Consider the following 7,296-nt stretch of genomic DNA (forward strand, 5'->3'; position numbering starts at 1 on the left):
TGTGTGTATTGGTTTTTGTTGTTGTTTTTTTTTATTTGAATTATATTTTTGAAATGTAGATATCATGCTACAGTAATTTGTAATTCACTCAAGACAACCATGTCAGGTAATCTGGGGGAATATTTAAAAGATAGCTCCAGTTCAATAAGTGATATCATGCACTGTGACTGAAACAATTGCATGGTTTAAAAAGTGTATAGGCAATGATAAATAATTATCTGCATGTCTCCAGTGCTCAATAGGTGTCAGAGATAACTCAGAGTGACCAGGAGAAAAATGTGGTTCTAATTAACAAGTAGCAAGTATTTATATATATATCTGTTAGAATAATTATTTGAAATTTAAAACAGACAAAAGAGATTACTGGGTGCTGTTTTACTTCAGCCATGGGCTTTACTTTTTAATTAGCTGGACAATTTTCACGACTGTAGTGTCAGAGATTAGATTGTAAATTTTTTTTTTCAGTAGAGATGCAGAGAATCTCTGCTCAGTGCAACAGATTAAACACCAACAATTACGATGCATGGCTCCATTAGACATTAACCACTTAAAAATATCTAATATATTATGCTAGTGTGTAGTAGCACAGTAGGGCAACTGTAGTTAATAATAATTCACGGTGTATTTCAAAGTAATTAGAAAAGTGGTATTTGAATGTTACTAGCACAAAGAAATGATAAGTGCTTGGTGGGAGGGATATTCCAAATATTCTTTTTTGATAATTACAAATAATATGCATATATAAGAATATCACATACCACATAAATATGTACACCTATATATCTCTAATAATTAAATATAAAAACAAACTATTATATAAATTTTAAAATTCTAATCTAGCAATCTTAATTTGTTTGATAAGTTGCCATTATATACCCAGTTTCTCAAATGTTCTTGGAACGATTTTCAGCATCTTACTGGTGGCTTAATTGACATTGCTTCATTTTACATTTGCATGAGAATTGTGATTTTACTCTTTTTGGAATAATACCATACTACATTCTTATAATGATGATGATATTGGACTATTATTATTTTTCATTAGTTATCACATGTGCTTTCGTTTTATTTTCTGCTTTACAAGCACATTTTGATAATAATTTGTTGCCTACATAAGTAAGAAAATTGCATCCTGCTGACATATGTGTTATTTTCTGCCTAGAATTGGAGTCAAACTTCCTGAGAGCCTATCTCCAATCCCTTTATTTATTAGCTTCATGACATAGGCAAAAACTAAATTTCTCTGATTTCTCCATATCATAGGTAAAATAGACTACTGCACAGTCTATCATAGAATTTAAATGTAATATTTGATTTTAATTTCCTTCTATGTCTTAAATATAGAAAGAATAAAAAACATTCCAATAGCATTATTTTGTATTGAATGCAATGTATTCTTTTAATAACTAATGAAGTTAATGCATGTAAGAATTTGTGGTTAGTTTTCTCTGTTGCATTTAGTGCATCTAATATCTGAAATACTTTCATTTTTATCATTTTAGGTTTTGCATATTTTTCTTGTTTTTACTGGGAGATCTCTGTTTCTCACCCCAGATGTTTCTGTTATTTATTGCCTGCTTCTCCATCCAAGAGTATATGAAGAGATTTTTTTTTTTTTTCTCATCAATGTGTTTGGGAGGAGTAAGCTAGCTGGCTTGGCTCAGTTCTGCCTTTTCTTACTGAGATTCAACAGAGTGCAAAGAGTAAGCCTTCTCTTGATCCTTCTTTGGATTCAGATACTCTGTACCTTCCCCTCATTTTGGAGGAGTGGGGGTATGTTGTGTCTGAGTTTTAAGTCAGTCTAATTCTAGATTCGGTTAACGGACCTATTTGGCTTCACATGCTGCAGTGACCCTCACATTTGTTTATCTCTGAGAAACTTGATCTTTACGTATTCACTGTGACTCTCTTATCTTATTTCTCAATCTGCTCACTTGTGCTGGCAAGCAGGCTGCTTTGACAGAAAGATAGAGTATCTAAGATGTCCAATGCCTACTTCACCTTTACCCTTTTCCTCTGAGACATTTTCCTTCCCTTTCCCCAGTCTCTGGAGACTCTCTCTCCTGCCTTGATCCATAGATAGTCTATGGCTGTAAAGACATTCATCTTTTCTCAGGCTTTACCACCTTTAAAGTAACCCAGATATTTATTGCCCTGCTGTATATTGTCTAATTTTATGTAGAAAATGAACACTCTTAAAATAGATGGGTTGGAACTTATTAATTTATACATAAACTCAACAATCACCAAATTAATGGAATGCTCATGATAAACCAAGGATAGTAACATGGAACTCACAATTGACTGGGCACAGTGGTGTATGCCTATAATCTCAACTACCTGAGAGGCTGAGGCAGAAGGATCACTTGAGCCCAGGAGTTCAAGGCTGCAGTGTGCTATGATCAGGCCTGTAAATAGCTCCAGTCTTGCAATATGGTGATATCCCCTTTTTAAAATTCAGAAAGAAAAACGAAGTAAAATAAAAACTGTAAAAACCTCACTACAACCCAAGAAGGTCAGTAAAATTATTATCTATTATCTTCATTTTACTTAAGAGAAAAAAAATCAAAGAGTAGTTAAGTGATTTGTCCAGATAACATAGCCAGAGAAGTCCAGCAGGATCAGAACAAGAATCCAAGTGTTTTGACTCAAACATTTAAACCCTTCAATACAGTGTCTTTCTGTACAGGGAAAGCAAAGCAAAGAGAGACTGGGGGCATTCCTGTTGGCTCAGAGATAGACTTATCCGAGCTCCAATGCTTACTAATTATAAGACCTCGAGGCAATTTGTATAACATCTTTGAGCCTCAAGTTTCTCGTGTATTCATTGGAAATATTAATACCTTCCCTGCATTTTTACCAGGGTAAATCTTCTTTATTTCATTTGTGATATTGCATCTTGTTCCAGAAAATAATGCAGTGAGAGCATGTGTAGGGAAGCTCTTTGTAACTGTCAAATGTTAAACAACTGAATATCCTCATATTGTGGATAAACCCAAAGCCTAGCAGAGGTGAACATATGCCTGCTTTAAGAAGATGATCCTGTTCTAGCATAGCAAGTTTTTAATGAGGAATATATTATGAACTCATACCACTGTGGTTGTGAGAGGAGGCGGAATTGCATTGATTGCCACATTGCCTTTTGGTATCATCATGATCACAAGATGTGGTTGAATAGAAGTCAGTCATATGATTTCAGAATTTTGAAAGGATAGAAGATGAAAACCACATTACAGAAGCAGCAGGATAACGTGGTATAAGCAGCCGTATAAATTTTTGAAGGGAGTTTGATAAGGTCTCATTTTAAGGACAGAAAACAGAATTTGTGCAGCAGATATAGAAAGCACTGAGAAAGTCTTGGTAAAAAGGAAAAAAATAATTTAATACTTCTATGTCTAAAAGCCACATAGCTTCCTGGAAATTTCTCCTAAATTATTTTTTTTATTCTACAGTTAATTTGCAGAAATGCTCAGAGTTCAGCAACACATGTAAAGAATTATTCTCAGGTAATAAATGATCCAGTGGTATTCAAACCACTGATGTTAGTAATGTGCGATGTAAGTGAATTATACCAGCTAGTGAATACTTGAAAACCAATATATCCACATGAATTACAATTTAGGAAATAGATACTAGTTTTAAAAGAATGACAATTGGTATAATTCAGTCAATTAATAATGCATTATTTCATACTGGAATGCTTTATCAAAATACAAAAATAAATGAAATTAAGATACATTTTTGTACTTTCTAGACTGTATCCATAATTATCCAGTTTTGGATAAAAAGCATTTCAAGTTAAAAATCCAGCATTAGGCTAGACATGGAGGCTCACACCTGCAATCCCAGCATTTTGGGAGGCTGAGGTGGGCAGATCATCTGAGCTCAGGAGTTAAGAGACCAGCCTGGCCACCATGGTGAAACCCCATTTCTACTGAAAATACAAAAATTAGCCGTGCGTGCTGGTGGGCACCTATAATCCCCAGCCACTTAGGAGGATGAGGCAGGAGCATTGCTTGAACCTGGGGGGCAGAGGTTGCAGTGAGCCGAGAGGGCTGTATTGCTCTCCAGCCTGGGCAACAAGAGCAAAACCCCTTCTTAAAAAAAAAAAAAATCCGCAAATAAAAAGATAAGGTTAATCAAAATTTTTGTGTTTTGCTACTGGGGAGTAAGAAAACCTTAGTCTTTAAAACCATGGACTTCTGAGTCAACAGATTTGGGTTGAAATTCATAATTTGCCTCTATTTCATTGTGTGGGGTCCTTGTATAAATAAAATCGCCTGCGCCTGTTTCTTTTATCTATAATATGAATATGGATGAGTAAGAATAGCCTATAAGACTAAATGAGATGTATAATCAACAAATAGCATGGTGTATAAATCTCAATGGATGGAGTATATTCTTTTAGCTATTTTGGGTTTTACTAAAATAGTTTGGTATTTGTTTTGGAGGTATTTTCCACTTATAAAAGGAATTAGAAATTTTGATTCAGCTAGAAATATCAATATGGAGCTTCAGAGTATTCCTCACTTAACTGAGTAAGGTACTATAATAGAAGTCTAATGGGAAGAGAGGTGAATTTCCCCAAATGAAGTAAATACATGTGATTTAATTTTTTAACCCCCTTTAACTTGAAAATCTCAAAATGCTTTCTAAACAAGTTCATGTTCTGTATATTTATTAGGCTGTGGTTGTATAACTATTTTATATTAATTGATCCACTTGATTAAGGAAGACTTTAACACGTGAATATGGGGATATAGAAGTCCCTCAGTTTCCTGGCTATTTTAACAATATTTCTTTATTCTATCTTTTTAATTCAGTGTTTTAAATACATCAACTGTCATAATATTTTTTAAGTTGTTAAAACAATTCTATAGTCATAGTTTTCAAAAGATTTAAGATGAACAGAAGAATTCCAGTATTTCACAATAGTTACTATGTGTGTGTATATATGTACATATATATATACATGTTTACGTACATACACAAAGGAAACACACAATTTTATTTTTCAGTAACATTGAGTAATTTAGGATACATTAGAAATAAAAAATACAGTAAGTTGGCATACTTCTGATGGCAATACATATTTTTACTATTTTTCTTATATGTAGAAATTGTTAGATATTCATGTTTTTTTCTGTTGAGAGATACAGCATAAGAATTGAAAGTCTTACTTTTTGCTATGAAATCAAGACATATCAATTATTATGATATTGGCCATACCATAGAAGATATTCTAAACTAGTGTGTTCTACAGTTAATTAGCAGAAATGCTTAGAATTGAACAACACATGTAAATAATTATTTTCAGGGAATAAATCATAAAGTACACACATACATATGAAACTTAGGAATATATGTGTATACTTCTATACACACACACACACACACACACACACACACACACACATACACACACACACACCCTGCATAACAATTCCTTTTTTCTCCACTATATGTAATTGTTATTTTGGTGTTTGAAGCATCATTTAATAATTTATGTGAATAAAAACAGATAGTACGTTGTATACCTTTTCAGCTTTTAAGTTTTTAATTGAATTATCCTCATTTTAGATTTTTTTTTTCACTTGTTAAAAGTTTATTGAGATTGTCTATTTTTTCTTGAGCCAGTTTCAGTAGTTTGTGTTTTTCTGGGAAACCTCATTTAATCTAAGTTATCTTAATTTGTTGGCAAACAATTATTTATTCCTTTATAATCCTTTTTTTTTTAAAGGTTGTTTCTTTTATTAAACAACCTATATTGACTGCATTTTTGTAAGTGTTGTTAGATAAATTCTTACTTGGTTTTACAAAATTCCTACTGAGTTTATGCAAGCAGAAGGCACCTAACTTAAAGTTTATGAAATATTCCTATTACATCTGCCTCTAACAAAAATACATCTCTTTTTCTTTCTGCAGAAAAAAAGAATATATAAATGTCTTTAAATTTCTGCCAGCAAGCACAGAATACTTACTGTATTGGTCACAGTTCTCCAGAGAAGCAAAATCGATAGTATATAAGATAGATACCTAGGCAGATAGACAGATGTCTCTCTATATACAGGGATATAAATATCAATATATAATTATATATTATATATAATCTGTATAATTATATATATTTAATATATATCATTGTATATATATGAGACACACACACACACACACACACATTATATGAATTGACTCATGATTTTCAAGGCTGAGAATGTTGATGTATGTGGTTTAGAAACACATAAGAAGCATAGAGACCTGGCATGGTGGCTCACACCTGTAATCCCAGCACTTTGGGAGGGTGAGGTGGGCAGATCATGAGGTCAGGAGTTCAAGACCAGCCTGGCCAATATGGTGAAACCCCATCTCTACTAAAAATACAAAAATTAGCCAGGCATGGGGGCGGGTGCCTGTAGTTCCAGCTACTCAGGAAGCTGAGGCAGAAGAATCACTTGAACCCAGGAGGCAGAGGTTTCAGTGAGCCACAATCGTGCCACTTCACTCCAACCTTGGCGACAGAGCAAGACTATCTCCAAAAAAAAAAAAAAAAAGAAAGAAAAAAAACAAATATAGAGAAATGTTTTGATAAGGCATAAAAATAATTCACAATTATTTAAAATGTTGCCATAAACTTTTCTAAAGACTTTATCCACTGATAAAATTATTTATCTGTGACACCTGTCAGAAGTTGTATCAGTTTAAAAAGTATAATAATTTTAAAAATATATTTGACTGTTTCTTAAGATACAGTTGGCCTTCATAACAATCAAACTGTTGTTTGATTGACTTGACAGTCCACATTTCAGGTTATGTTTTTAAAAAGAAGGACTGCCAGCTTATTCTTTTTATCAGGTAATATTTTGAAGGACTTAAGATGCGAAGTTGAATTTGTTGCAACACTCTTAATGATCTAACATAAATTGTTATGATATATCCTTATGATGAAATTAAACAAGAAATGATCTCATTAAATCATGAAGCAGTTTATGACATATCATTAAGTGGTACCCAGGTGGCTGAATTCAGTATAGTTGCCAAAGATGTCTATATCCTATTAATTGTTAGATTACAAATAGATACATGATATAATACAGTTCAGTAGGGGCCTGAGGATATTAGAAAAACAGAAATGGACTATTACCAATGAATCTGATCTAGGCACTCCTTGTTGCAGCACGATGTAACAGCCAGTTAAAGGAGTGAGATATGCTAAAATCTTATTTCTTCATATCAGATTTGTTTGATAAATTAGTTGTTAAAAAGTTAAAACTTTTAAAAAGGCATAAATTTTAAAGT

The sequence above is a fragment of the Saimiri boliviensis genome, chromosome 9 (genome assembly GCF_048565385.1).
Source record: "Saimiri boliviensis isolate mSaiBol1 chromosome 9, mSaiBol1.pri, whole genome shotgun sequence".
Taxonomy (NCBI): Eukaryota; Metazoa; Chordata; class Mammalia; order Primates; family Cebidae; genus Saimiri; species Saimiri boliviensis.